The sequence below is a fragment of the Amborella trichopoda genome, chromosome 8 (assembly GCF_054954075.1).
Source record: "Amborella trichopoda isolate Santa Cruz 75 chromosome 8, AtrichopodaSantaCruz75HAP2 v2.0, whole genome shotgun sequence".
Classification (NCBI taxonomy): Eukaryota; Viridiplantae; Streptophyta; class Magnoliopsida; order Amborellales; family Amborellaceae; genus Amborella; species Amborella trichopoda.
The window spans coordinates 37,828,516-37,843,214 of NC_142343.1; positions in this window are offsets into that span (position 1 = coordinate 37,828,516).

Consider the following 14,699-nt stretch of genomic DNA (forward strand, 5'->3'; position numbering starts at 1 on the left):
CCATTCCAGCTATCTCCCTGGATCTGAAGGCTAAGATCAAAGGTCGCACATACCTTATACATGGATGGGGTCACATGTAATGCTTTTCTTTTTTTTAACTGTTGATTTTTTGTTACCTAAATTACCCGTCGCGGCTCTAAAACAGTCGTAAGGGTCATCACAATCCTATCAGAACCGTGGAGGTCGGGAAGGAGGTGTCCAGACGGTTGGGTGTTTGAAGGTGGATGTGGTTACGGTGAAATATGATTTGGGTTGTGGTCGTTTTGAGGATGCTCGTTTCCCAATTGTGGGTTTATTTTCCCCTCCTTCTACTGATATTTTTGGGTTTAGTGATTGGGCTAGAAGGGGATGGAATGTCTCTTATGCTCCCAAGGTCAAGATTTTAGGGTATAATAAGATTGTGTTCTTGCTTTGATCCAAAGATGATGTTGTTGAAGGCCATAGCTAATCGGTTTGTTCGTATTAGAGGGAAACTTTTATCGTTGGATTTATAGAAACCTTCCTCCCACTTGTCTTATGTGTCAAAAGAGAGTCTATCGATTCGTCTAGCTGGTATTCTTTTCCATGCGTGGACCCTAGCCAATATTCGTAAGGTTACGAGTTGTTGTGGGGAGTCTTGTGACATCAATATGGATTCCTTTGTTGGGCCTGACCTCCTTGTGGTTAGAGTCCGTATCTGAAAATTGTGTAGGGCCCCTCTCCTTAAGGTCGTTAGCCTGTTGGTTGATCACAATTATTTTGCAATTGGTATTCTTCTGAGAAGCTCCTTTTGCAACCTATAGCTCTAAACTCTGCTGATACTGCTCATAAGGAATGGAAGGTGGTCTCCCGTCGGAAAAGAAAGAGCAATAACCAGAAAGAAGTTGTGGGGATGGTTTCTTTGGCAATTGATAATCAAAAAGTCGAACCATGGTCTACAAAAAAAGGAAGGTTTCAAAATTTCAAAATTCAAAAGCGATATATTCCAGTGGGGCAGTTCAAGGATGGATTGGCGCTTTCTACGGAGGACGTTACAAAGAAGTTGGATGTTATTGGTGGTCCTGCAGGTACACCTGCGCCTAACAATCCTTCGAATGGCGACAAATCTATGAATCATGGGATGACGGCCCAAGTTTGAGTGGGGAGGATTGACATGCCGGCAGTTCCCAAGGAGGCATCGTTAAGGTCAGATCATCACTCATATCTCCCCTGCTACCAGAGGACGTCCTTATTATCTGAAACTTCTCCTCCTAGTAAGGTGGTTAAAAGGGCAGAGGTGTACCATGGAGCTGGTTCTTGTTTCTCTCGGTGTTGGTGTTTGCGGGTCACCAATGGGGTTCACAGGTGTTTTCTCTAGCGTTGATGGCAATCTTGGCCAAGATGTATCCTCTGAGACATCGTAGAGCTATTCACAGGGCTAGAGTCTCTCCTTGACCGTCCTTTGATCCCTTGAATGTGGATCTGTTAGCTATTGTGGTGATTGACGATGCTGAGGACAATGAGGTGATAGATGGAGGTGGTGATGCTCGTCAATCTGTGGAAATGATTTCGAATGAATCTTTGGGTCTGCTTTTATGGATAATCTTGAAATGGTTGCGATGGAAGTGACTCCACCCCTGAAGGTAATCCCTGTATCTGCTCCTCTACTTCTTCAATTCACTTCTACTCCTGTGGTGGCGGAGACGAGGGTTGAAGGGGTTAAATTAGCGCACAATGCTCATGTTGATGATGCTGCGAATAACGAGATAAATATGGAAGATTTTTGTGAGGAGGCCAAGGTTCGTGCGATGGTTACTGATTCAGGGATGGACTTCAACATCCCTATTAGTGTGGTATTCAAGGACATCATTGAGAAGAAAAGGTTGGAGAAAAAGAAGGCGGCTGAGAAGGAGAAGGCAAGGATGGATGATTCCATGGTTTTGGATCAGGTTTCACTGTCTTTGGATGCTTCACCTACCACCCCACGCTCTAGGGGTGGAAAATCTAAAGGTAAAGGAAAGGCCAAGGCCAATCCTACCAGGTTTTCAGTAAGGTTACAGACATGAGAGAGGATTCTCCTGAATGCTGCTAGAAGAGGTATCATCATTGCGGATGAGCCTGCTGAGGATAGCTCTTATTCCTCTGATGGTATAGAGGTGTTGGGTGAATGTCTTGAAGAGGCCATGGTATTGGATGATTCCTTTTTTGGCTCCTTTAGGGATGGTTCAGGTTCTTCTTCTGGCTCTCCTTTTAATGTTAATCCTATCTTGGAATGTTCGAGATTTGGGCGACCTCAAATGGAAAAAAGACACCTGATTTTTAATTTCTAAATATATACCTTCTATTGTAATTCTCCAGGAAACTAAACTTCCTGCTCCTTCCTTGGTCGAAGTTAGAGAAGTTTGGGGACCAAGTTCTCTTGATTTTGCGGGTAGTGATGCTATGGGTGATTCAAGCGGCTTATGGGTTTTTTAGGATCCTACTGTGATTCTGCCCTTTACTATGATGGTTAAATTAAACTTTTTACTTGTAGGCTTTTTGGGTCCTCATTCTGCCTTTAAATGGGGATTGGTGGATGTTTATGGTCTGCATACTTGTACTGCTAAAGAAGTTTTTATTAATGAATTATCTTGGGGGGGATTTTAACTTCATAAGATGGCTGGATGAAAGTAATAATGGGGGCTCAATGAATAATTCGATGTGCATGTTTAATCAATTTATTGAGGCCAATGCTCTGATTGATTTGCCAATCTCGGGCTCTCTATTTATGTGGACCAATAGTAGCCTGGTTAACCTATATATGTCTAAACTAGACAGGTTCCTAGTATCATGTGATTGGTCTGAATTCTTCCCTCTAGCCTCTTTTAGAGCTTTGCCTAGACTGTTTTCTGACTACACTCATATCCTCTTACTTACCAAGAAGGTCTCTAAGGCTCTGCACCTTTTAGGTTGGAAATTGGATGGCTCATAGATAAGGAGATTACTGATTTGATCAAGAGCACTTGGGAAAATACCATCTCTTTTGGGTCGAGGGACTTTCAGCAACATAAGAAACTGCTAAATGTTAGGCATAAGTTGATTCTTTGGAAGAAAATAACCGCGCTACTATTAAAGGTAGGATTGATGAAGTTCTTACTAAAATCCAATTGCTTGACGAAGTGGTAGAAACTACTGAGGTGTTGTCTAATGATCTAATGGTTGAGAGAATCTCCTGTACTAAGGAGTTTGATGAGCTTAGGAGAGTGGAAGAAGTGTATTGAAGACAATGGTTGCGTGTTAGATGGCTTAAGGAATGTGACCTGAACACTAAATTCTTTCATGCTATGGCCAATGTAGGCAAGCGAAAGAATGATATTTTTGGTCTTATTATTCAAAGCGTCGACCCTGATAATGGTGAGGGGATGTCTAATGCTACTATTTCTCACTTTCATAAAACCTTTACCACTGAAATCAAGTTTACTCGTAAATTTGAGAGGGTGGGATTTAAGGTTCTCCCCAATAATTTGGCTTCTTTGTTGGAAAGTGATGTTACCATGGAAGAACTTAAAAAAGTTGTTTTCTCCCTACTTGGTGATAGGGCTCTTAGGCCTAATGGATTCCCCTTGGTCTTTTTCCATACCTTTTAGGAATTGGTTTGTTGTGAACTCATTGATAAAATAAGGGGTTTCTCAAGGATTAGAGAGCTCTTTAGGGGTATCAATTCTACCTTTCTTGCTCTTGTTCCAAAGAAATCCGTTATTAAAAGCTTGGGGGACATTAGACCTATCAGCCTCTTAACAAGTTTGTATAAGATTATTACTAAGGTGCTGGCAGAGCGTCTTAAGGTGGTGCTGCCTTTCATCATTTCGGGCCCTCAGTCAGTATTTATTCAGGACAGAGTTATTACTGATAATGTCTTGGTGGCTCAAGAATGTATCCCTAGGGTGTTAAGTGGGAATCCTGGATTGGTGATTAAGTTAGATATGGAGAAAGCATATGATAGGGTTGAGTGGGGTGTGCTTTTGGAAATCATGAAGAATATAGGTTTTGGGGAGAATTGGAGAAGTTGGATATTTGGGTGTCTCTCTTCAGCTCATTTTTCGGTAGTGTATCGTGGAAGTCCAATTGGTTACTTTAGAGCATCAATGGGTATTCGACAAGGTGACCATCTTTCACTCTTTCTCTTTACAATTTATGCTGAGTGTTTTAGTTTACTCATCCATAATGTTGTTGCTAAAGGTCATTTCGAAGGTTTTCAATTGCCTAATAATAGTCCTTATATCACTCATCTTTAATACACTGATGATACGCTCCTCTTTTGTGAGGCGAAAGAGGACTTTATGTCAAATATTGCTTTGTTCCTAAAGTGTTGTAAAGTGGTTATAGGTTTGAAGGTTAATTTTCTAAAGATTGGAATGTTTGGCATTAACTATAATGAGGGGATCTTGGAGAACATGGCAGTGCTTTTAGGTTCTAAGGTGGAACAGTTCCCAATGACATACCTTGGCTTACCTATTTCAGATGGACAGTTGCCTATTGCAGTTTGGGACAAAGTCATCCAGAGAATTCAAACTAAGTTGGATTTGTGAAAATTCAAATATTTATCTTTGGGGGGTAGAATTACTTTGATCAAAGCTTGCCTATCTAATCTACCTGTTTATTAGATGTCATTTTTACAGATTCCAGCCTCGGTGCCCAAGAAAATTGAACTGCTTATGCATAATTTCCTTTAGAGCTCGTTGGGTGACTCTAAAAAGTTCCATCTTATGCGATGGGACATGGTGTGCCAAAAGAGAGGGTGGTTTGGGTTTAAGGATGATTAACTTTGTCAATCAGGCGCTTTTATGCAAATGGTGGTGGAGGAGCCTACGGCTCAAGGATCAGCTGTAGTATAAAGTGATAGCGGTTGGACAGCGTAACAGCAATAGAGGTATGTCCCCTTGTTGGAAAGCTATTTCCTTTTGTAAAGCTTTGATGCATAGGGATATCCAATGGTCTCTTGCTAATGGCCATTGTATTTCTCTTTGGCACCAGAAGTGGTTGGGTGATGCACCTCTGAAAATTGTTCTCCCTCTCGCCTTCCATCATTTGGATAACAAAAATGCCGTCATTTACGATTTATTGGTTCCGAGGGGGAGCAAGATGGATTGGGAGATTAATTTCCTTTACAATAGAATCTTTGAAAATACACTCTCCTAATTTTTGGAACTCATTTCGATGTTAAGTGCTATATATATATATATATATACCAATTGATGAGAATGCAGGTAATGAGGTAATTTGGGACCATGCCAAAGATGGCCAATTTTCGGTTAGGTTGATGTATGACTTCCTTTTTCATGATAGATGGAGATGGTCTAAGCCGGGGTTAGCAAATATATGGAAGTGGCCGATTCCTCCAAAGGTGCAAGCATTCTTTTGGTTGGTACTGCAAGATAAGGTCCTTACTACTGACAATCTCATCAAGAGAGACAAATATTGCCTAATGTTTGCCTTTTTGTAAGAGTGATGGGGAATCAGGTTCCCATTTATAAATTCTTCACTGTCCATTTACCTATGGTTTTTGGTGTTGGTTTTTTGGACAATTACGGGCCTAATGGTCTTATCTGCGGATGTTTTTGAGTCATGCGTATTTTATCTATCCCTTCATTGCCACAGATAGGTGTGGTTATTTGGCAAATAGCACGAGGAGTGATTCTTTGGAAAATTTGGAATGAAAGAAATAGAAAAGTCTTTGAGGGGAAATCTTTGCCATGGGAAAGAGTGTTGGAGAAGATCCTCCATTCCATTTGGATGAACCTATTGATTCATAAGGTTGGGAAAGATATTGCAGATATTGATGTTAGGTTTAACCTCACTACTTTTTTTCAGTTAGAAGGCTTACTTATGTAGGTCCTTTAGGGGTGCAAAGAGCGAATTATGCGGAGTTTTATGCACTTCTTCAAGGTCGTAGACTGTTCAAGTCTAAGAACTTTGGAATGAATTGTGTCATGGAAGGAGACTCTTTGAATGTTATCAATTGGTGTAACAAAAAAAAGGTCTCTTGGGAGCCATGATCTTTTTTGTTGGAATCCGTTGACCTCTCTCGGTCTTTTTGTATTTCCTTTGTTCATGTTCTGCAGGAGGCCAATGATGTGGCAGATTCCCTTGTAAAATAGGGTTGTTCTCTTGCTGATTTGGTGGTTTATGATGTACTTAGTTCTTAATTCCGTTGTATATTTGTGATATATAAATAAGATTTTGGAACTTTCATAAAAAAAAAAGTGGGAAGGAAATATCACGGTTCTAATAGAACCGTGATGATTTAAGTTAGATCTAAAACTTGCCAATTCATCACGTTTCTAATGGTTAATAACTTAAAGGAAATCATCGTTATGTTAAAATCGTAATGCTTTTAAACTGCATCTTAATTACGGTTCTATTAGAACCATGATGGTTTAAGTAAGATTTAGAACTTCCCAATAGATCATGGGTCTAATAGAATCGTAATGGCTAATAACTTAAAAGGCATCACAGTTTTTAAAAGAACCATGATGCTTTTAACCTAATCATCATTACAGTTCTTTTAGAACTGTGATGCTTTAAAACATCATAAAAATACATCATGGTTTGTTAGTATTTTGGTTTGAAAAATACTTATATGAATTTCAAAACAACACTATGGTATATTATTCTTTCTTAAGTTGTTTTGATTATGGTTTTATTGTTATTTCCTAAATTGCTTTGTAGAGAGAGAAATATTTCGGTTTGATTCTCACATTGAAGAGGAGAGAGTTTGTTGAGGTGTATTTAAGAGCACTCATTCTCATGCAATATATTCTAAGTACAAAGGAAAAAGAAGACACATGTGTAGAGCATATGCATGTCCGTGTGAGGGTGTGGCACAAGGGCTCTTGATGGGCGCACTTTGCACTCTCGCATGAGGTGCTCCTCGTCCGAGCTCGTGTGCAGGTTGGGCTCGTGACTCATTATCTTTATGTGAGCCCGGTTCGTATAGGAATCCAACGGTCATCTAGCCGTTGATGAATTGGAGGTTTGTAACAACAAGCACCAAGTATATGTAACGCTCGTATAGGAATCTAACGGTCATCTAATAGTCGATAAGTGTCGGTCAGCAAGCCGTCGATGAGCGTGGGATATCCAACGGTCATCTAGCCGTTGATGAGTTGGAGGTTTGTAACAACAACCATCAAGTGTATGTAACTCATGTAACTTGTAGTTGATAGGTAATGCCGGAAAGTACCACAACACTAATTGGGTAGCCTTTTGGTGCTTTATAACACGGGCCTTCCTACTCATACAATTTTACACACTTCGAATAATTTTTGATTGAGCCTCTCGAGAGAGACTATTCCCCGTAATCCCAACAAGCAAACTAGTGGGCTAACTCTTTCTCTCTACTCGATTTTATCTTTTTTTCTCTCTAAGCTATCATGACTCTGGTGTCTATTGTGTGGGTTCCAAACTCGGGTGCATAGAGCTTAGGAATATTATTATAAGACCTCTTTGTTTTCCTGTATCCCGATGACGAATTGCACTTCTTATGCCCAACAAATACTATATCGAATTGGGGCAAATATCGTCTTGGGATAGCACTCTTGCTTCCCCGAAAACAAGAAGAGTTCGAGATCTAATTTTGCAAATCATACCATTTTTCTGCTTCCATTTCACCCAAACTTTTTCCAATATGATTATATCAAAATTATGATAATTATAGTTACTCCTCACCCTTGCAACGGTGATGGCATGGATGTTTATGAGCATCACGGTCTTGATACACGATTATATTAGAGCCATGAAGGTGTTTTGGGTAACAAAAGATGAACAATAAAAAAAATGGGTATATATGAGGTTTTCAAATATATATTTTTTAAGGGTATGGTTTGAAACCTTAAACAATCCAATTAAGGCGTACCTTCAAATTTGATTATAACATATAATTTTGATGTAAAATATTATTAGGATTATCTGAAAATCTATTTTTGTATTTAATTATAAAATTTTAAACTCTAAAAATAGTTAAAATCAAGTAAATATATAAACATATGAAAAATTTGAAATGGACGGTCTAGATAATGTGTTGTAAGATGCACTGTTTCTGGGACTCAAAATCCTTTTTCCCGTCATAATCATTCATCTCAATGTCGAGACGCTCAATTAGATGGTTTTTCAATATTAAAATAACCTTTTCCAATGAAATTTTGAGGTGCATCCATAGTTCTACACTTTTAAGATATTTTTTTAATTGTTTGAAAAAAATGAATCTTTTGATAATTTTCCAAACAGTTATTGAATGTAAAACTTGGCTTTGACAAAATATAATTATTATAATTTATTAATTTAATAAAATTAATTTTAAAAATGAATGTATGCTATTTGACATTGTCCATCATAAAGTTATCTAGGATAAATTTATGGGCAGTACTCTATATAAGCTTTTTTGACAAATTTACTTTATTTTATTAAATATCATTCAAAGTAGCGATTAATCAAGTAATCAAAGAATCAAGTTTTATACATAAGTTCATTCTTTGAAAAGTTGTTTCTACTATATTCAATGTAATTTGCTGGGAATCACATGTTCGTTAAACTTAAAATAGTTAAAAAAACCTACAAATTGCCCAAAAATTAGATAGTAAATTTACATTATGCACAAAGCAATAGAAAAATTATATTATACATAATACAAAGTGTGTATAAAGCAAATTATAAAATAATATTACACATTATATTAATTTAAGATAGAATTTTTTTTTTTGAAAGGAATTCCAAAATATTATTAAATCAACAAGATTACAGAATCTGAGACTGTCTCAGATAAGAAAGAACCCCTTTTGGCAAGGTAATCAACCAACACATTAGCTTCTCGATAAACATGCATGAAAGTAAAGGTAAAAGGTCTTGAGATGTCCAAAATCTGTGGTAACACAAACCTCAACTCCTAAGGAGCCTTCTGCTCCCCTTTACACCAATTAATAACATTCAATTAATCACCTTCAATACTATAGTAAAAACCTATATTCCTTGCCACCAAAAATCGCAGGCCATGTAACTATCCATAAATTTCGGCATAATTTGCCGTCCTCGCCCTGAGAGGCCCTGCATACATAAAAATAACATCTCCATTCCAATTTCTAACTCCTCCAAACTTCGTGAGACCAGGGTTCCCTAACGAACTCCCATCAAAGTTAAGCTTGAAAACCCCTAAAATTGGAGCCACCCACCTGTCTTTAGGTCTACATTTAATGAAGCCCATATGGAAAAGATTTGGCAGATTCTTCCTAACATCCACTTCCGAAATAACTTGTCCAACTTTCGTTACCAACAAATTCGACAAATTCCTCCTAACATCTACTTCCGAAATAGCTTGCCGAACTTTCGTTACCGACAGATATAACCAAATTGCATGTAAAATCTTCTCCAATATTCCCTCAAAAGGCATACTAATCCCATCGAATACTATCCTATTTCTCTCTTTCCACACCTCCCATAAAATCACACCTCTCGAGATTTGTCAAATTATCATTCTTGTTCGTGGTAAAAAGGCAAGTGTCGGATTTGAGAGAACTCCCTCAACTTTGAGGGCATTACCATTGTAGTCGCAAGCTAAGCAAACAACCAGCTCCATATGTGAAAAGTAAAAAAGCAATGTAGAAAGAGATGGTTACCAGTTTCCCCAACTTTTTTACACAAAAGATATACATTTGGCACAATCTTCCCTCTTTTGATCAGATTATCTATCGTTAACACCTTGTTTTGTACAGCCAACCATAGGAAATGTTGAATTTTAAGAGGTAGCGGCCACTTCCAAATAATGGCTGCTTGAGGAATAGACCACCTCCACCTATCATAAAAGAGCAACTGGTATATAGATATAACCGGGTACTCCCCATATTTATTTATATCCCAAATAACATCATCAACAACATTATGAGGGATATAAATACCTTCCAATAAATTCAATAAATCAAAGAGCTCAAAGAAAAGAGAGTCAGGGATCCTGTTATAAGGGACATTGATATTACAAAAATTTTGTTCACCCGTATGCTCAGAGTAATCAGATACTACAACATTGGGGTTTTCCAAGGTTAACCATTCTTTGGAAAACCAATGGAAATATATAGTTCAACGGTGAGTCACCTGCCCATTTGTGGTGTCAAAAGGAGATCATACTTCTGTTGCCTAAGCTCCATCAGATATCTCTGTGAATAAGAGTTTTACAGGAATTAATAAACCTCCAACAATAAGACATCCCCCTAACACCATACCTTGCACCAACCCAAATACCAAATCTGTCATCACCATACTTCAACGCAATCACTTTGTACCAAAGATGATCTTTAAAATTTAAACTTCTTCACCACCACTTACAGAACAAAGCTTGGTTAACCGTTATAATTTCCCTCAGCCCAAACCCTCCCTCCCTTTTGGGTGTACATACCCTTTCCCATCTGAGAAAATGAAATTTTTTCGTCTCCAGAAGAACCCCATAGAAAGTTCCTCATTAGAGTTTCAATTTTCTTGGCCAACGAAGAAAGAATTAGCAAAATTGACATATGGTAAATCAAGAAATTTAAGATAGAATTCCAGGTAAAATTTAATTCTCACTAAGCATACCCCATCTAGAAATTCATACCGGTGTTGTATTTATTTAGTTTTCGAATGACCATAGTACCTTAACAACATGGAGCAAAAAGCTTGGTAGAAAGAGATTTTGAAACCTATGAAAAGTTAAAGAGATTTAGTAACCAATTAATATTGATCCTCTCTAATCCATTCCAAAAATAATATTCAGCCTTTCTATATCGATAGAGCATCCCATGCATTGGGAAAACATTAAAGCTGTGGAGTTGCTAAAATTGAAAGGTTGTTACATAGTTACGTATTGACACAAGGCATAGATGTTGAAGGTGGTACACCATCACAACATGGCGTCTTAAATTCAAATTTCTATCACGAGTAAAGAGCTGCAGCAAATCCGAGTTTGAAAAATGTCGCACCGTCGCCCGACTAAGTCCAAGCCCGATTCCTTAAGAACTTGCGGAACCAACCTAATTAATTTGCGACCTCGACTATCGAAGTAACGGAAAAAATTTTGGTGAACATGAATACATGGTCCAGTGTCCTAAAACATAGTCATGGGAATTTCTGTGTATAAAAACTTCAACCATAAAACCAATATGAAAAGATATTTGAAACTAAAAAATTGCTATAAACCAATTCCTGTCAAATATTGGCTCTTAACAATCCACTTGAAAGACAAATAATGTAAAGTTCTATGCAACTTACCTTCAACCTAACTTTTTCTCACATTGGAAAAAGTTCGTTTTGGCCATACTTTTGACTCTTGGACCCCAGTAGTGCATTGGCGGAGCGCACCATCACATTGCCGGAACACACAAATATCAAACCGTCTTAAGACAACTATCGAACCGAAACTAAGTACTACCGTACCACCTTTTACATAGTGTCGGAGCCCTGGAATCTAGTAACATTTATTGCCGAACCGCCATTTGTAATTGTCGGACCACCCTTTGCAACTGTAAGACTGCACTTTACACAATGCCGATGCCCTACTGCCGTACCGCATTTTACATAGTGTCGGAGTGCTACTGCCAGACAAAGCCCCTCTTTGCCGGACCGCACTTTAAATAGTGTCAGAGTGCTACTACCGGACTGCACTTACACAATAACATAGCCCCTATTTTGGTGGGGTAGAGGAGAGAGAGGCGTGGGTGAGGTGAAAGTAAAAGAGGGTAGTTTAGGTATTTATTTTATTTTTTAATTGGTTGGGGGTATTTGCGTAGAAAGTATATTTTGGGGGAAAAAGTTAGGTTGGGGGTAATTTGTATAGAAAGTGTAGTTTTGAGAGTTTTTTTATAATTTTCCCTAAAATTTTCTAATTGTGTTTTATATTGTTCACAAGGTGAATCAAAGATAATCTCGTAACTTTACATAAATAAAAAAAATAAAAAATATGTATCAGTCTTGGTCCATTTGTAATAGTGCTCTTGTAAGACCTCTCATGTACCGTTATTGAATTAGTGAATTATTAATGATAGCAAGTGCATCCAAATAGACCTTTAGTCTTTTTCTAGATAATTTATTAATTGTTAAACCTATTGTAAATGAAGATGATTTTGAAATCTCATTCATTTAACAAACATCACCCTTTCATCAAGGAATACTTTGAATAATGGTTGAAACATATTTCTTTACAGATCCGTTAATCTACTAAATTTTAGCGCAAACCAAAAGCGATTTTTCAAGGGCCTCGAAATTGTAAAAGATTAATCAAAAGTTTGTACTTTTTGTAACGAGGTACTTAGATTCTCATGCTTCAAATTTCATAATTGAAAGTTCTGAATTCGGATTCTAGGTTTCAGTTGCCAAACATGCCCTCAAAATATAGTCTTGCGCCAAATGTGACGTTGAAATATGGATTTTGTCAACCCGGATTTGGATCCATTTGGAGAAACCAAAGCAGATGCGGAGTGGATAACCAAAGAGAAAGTTCACTCATTGCTTTTTTCCAATCTCCTTTGTCTTATGGGCACCGCTAGTCCTGTGCGGTTTGGCGCTAATAGACTCTTAGAATATCTGCAGTGAACTCTTTGTATATGGATGTATCAAATAATATATAAGATCAGTATAAATATACAACTAATAACAGTTATGAATATATAAATATTATCTTATCATAATAAAAGATACATATCCATACAAGGACAACTAATCATATCAAGAGATACATATTCATACGATATGTAACACCCCCGCTCAAACTCACGATGCTTTTAAAGAAAGCAATTGGAGTTTGAACAACAATTTTGGAATCGATCAGTTGGATCTTCATGTGCACAGCATCAGATTGCTCGATCAACAAGGATGGTTGGACCTTAGATTTGGAGTTTAGAACAGTAAGATCCAAGACAAATCAACAGGCATAACATGATACGAGCAACACCATATTAGCAAGCCTCATAAACAAAAGGCAAAAATAGAGCAGCTCGAACAACGAGAAATCGACAGACTTTAGCAATGGACAAAAACCTCATATCTTCACCAAAGATGAGAAATAATCGAGACAACTGAAATAACAGAGTGGTGCTTGAAGGAGCCAACACAACTCCTTGTTTTTTCTATGGTTCAAATTCGAGATCGATTCATTAGCTCACAGACATGAACAGACAGGATCGAGCGATAGCAAACCAACAGGCCTCTAAAACATACAGAATCAAGTAACGAGAAATTTGATCATCGAAAACAATAATACAGTATCGAATAACTGAGAACTCAATCATCAAATAGGATCGAGTAACAAAAAACTCAATTATACAGAATTTTTTAGGTCGAGTTTCAAAGGGTTAATGATAGTATTAGATCAAAGTGGCTGGGTGAGATTTCAGTTAGATTTGAACCCCAAGATCAAGACACAGAAGTAAAATCATGCAAAAGGGTTGTTTCTCATATGGGCAGATCGGTCGTTTTTAGAGGTAATTTTTCAAAAGTGGCGGATTTCAGATCCGGCTCCGCCTCAAGGCCTCATAAATGGCACAATCACAAGCTCCCAGAGGCAAACACAAGGCCAGCAATCAGCAAAAGAATCAGTGCCTTACGAGCTGCTTCAAGATAGTACTTATCAAAGCCTTAAATGTAGGCCACCAGACAACAATTTACAGCAGATTCTAGAGTGAGAAACTGCAGCCCAAACAACACTTTACAGCATTCAAAGTTCTCGACAGGAATGTAGAAACTAAAGCACCCACAATGCGTATGGGTCATGGATGAGAGAAGCTGTAGATTTGTCGAATCAATGAGTTCCCTCATGGGTCATGCTGAAATTAAGATTAAGGAGTTAGAGGAAAGTGAAGATATATCGCTAGTGAGAGAAATCATAGAGTATTTACATGAGAATTTGGGGACGGACGAGACCAGCCCTCCATAAATTCTAAAGGGAATTGTTGATGTTAGCCCACTAACTCACAGCTATATATGAGTCCAATTGTCTAGGTTGAATATTAACTGATCTCACAATCACGACTTTATTTCATGTTTTAATTTTAATTTTTTTAAAAAAAATTTAAATAACTTAATTTTGGGCATACATTCTTTAAAGATAGGATAATCTAATAAAAATATCAAAAACATAATTTGTAAAACTAAATTAACCAAAATACCCACAAAATATTTCAAAAGTATTTGATCAATTTAGTTTTTATGAATTATTTTTAAAATTTTTATTAAGTGCCTATGGATGAGAAGAATGAACACCTAAAATTTCATGTGATTTGAATTTCAAAAAAAAATTAAAATTTAAATACGAAATGAAATCACGATCGTAAAATCAACCTAAATTCAATCTAAATCGTTGGGCTCATATGTAGTTGTAAGCTAGTGAGCTAACCTCAGCCTTTCCAAATTTTAAATTATTAACAAAAACAGCATATGAACCCATTGAGAAATAAGTAATAATGTATGAATAACTAACAAATACTACATGGGAAAATTTTATATAGAGCCTAAGCTCTAAACAATCAAATTAGAGCCTACTTCAAAATTTTCACAGGAAGAGGTTGTTTTGATGCCTAAATATCATCAAATTGATCATCTCCACATCAAGATATATGAACATGAAAAAAAAATAGATTTTAAGTTTTAGAAATAATGCATCTTGCAAGGCATTCTTAGATCGTCAATTTTCAAGATTTTAAAGTTTTCATAAAGCGGCTCGATCTATACTATTTTTTAATCTTTAAATT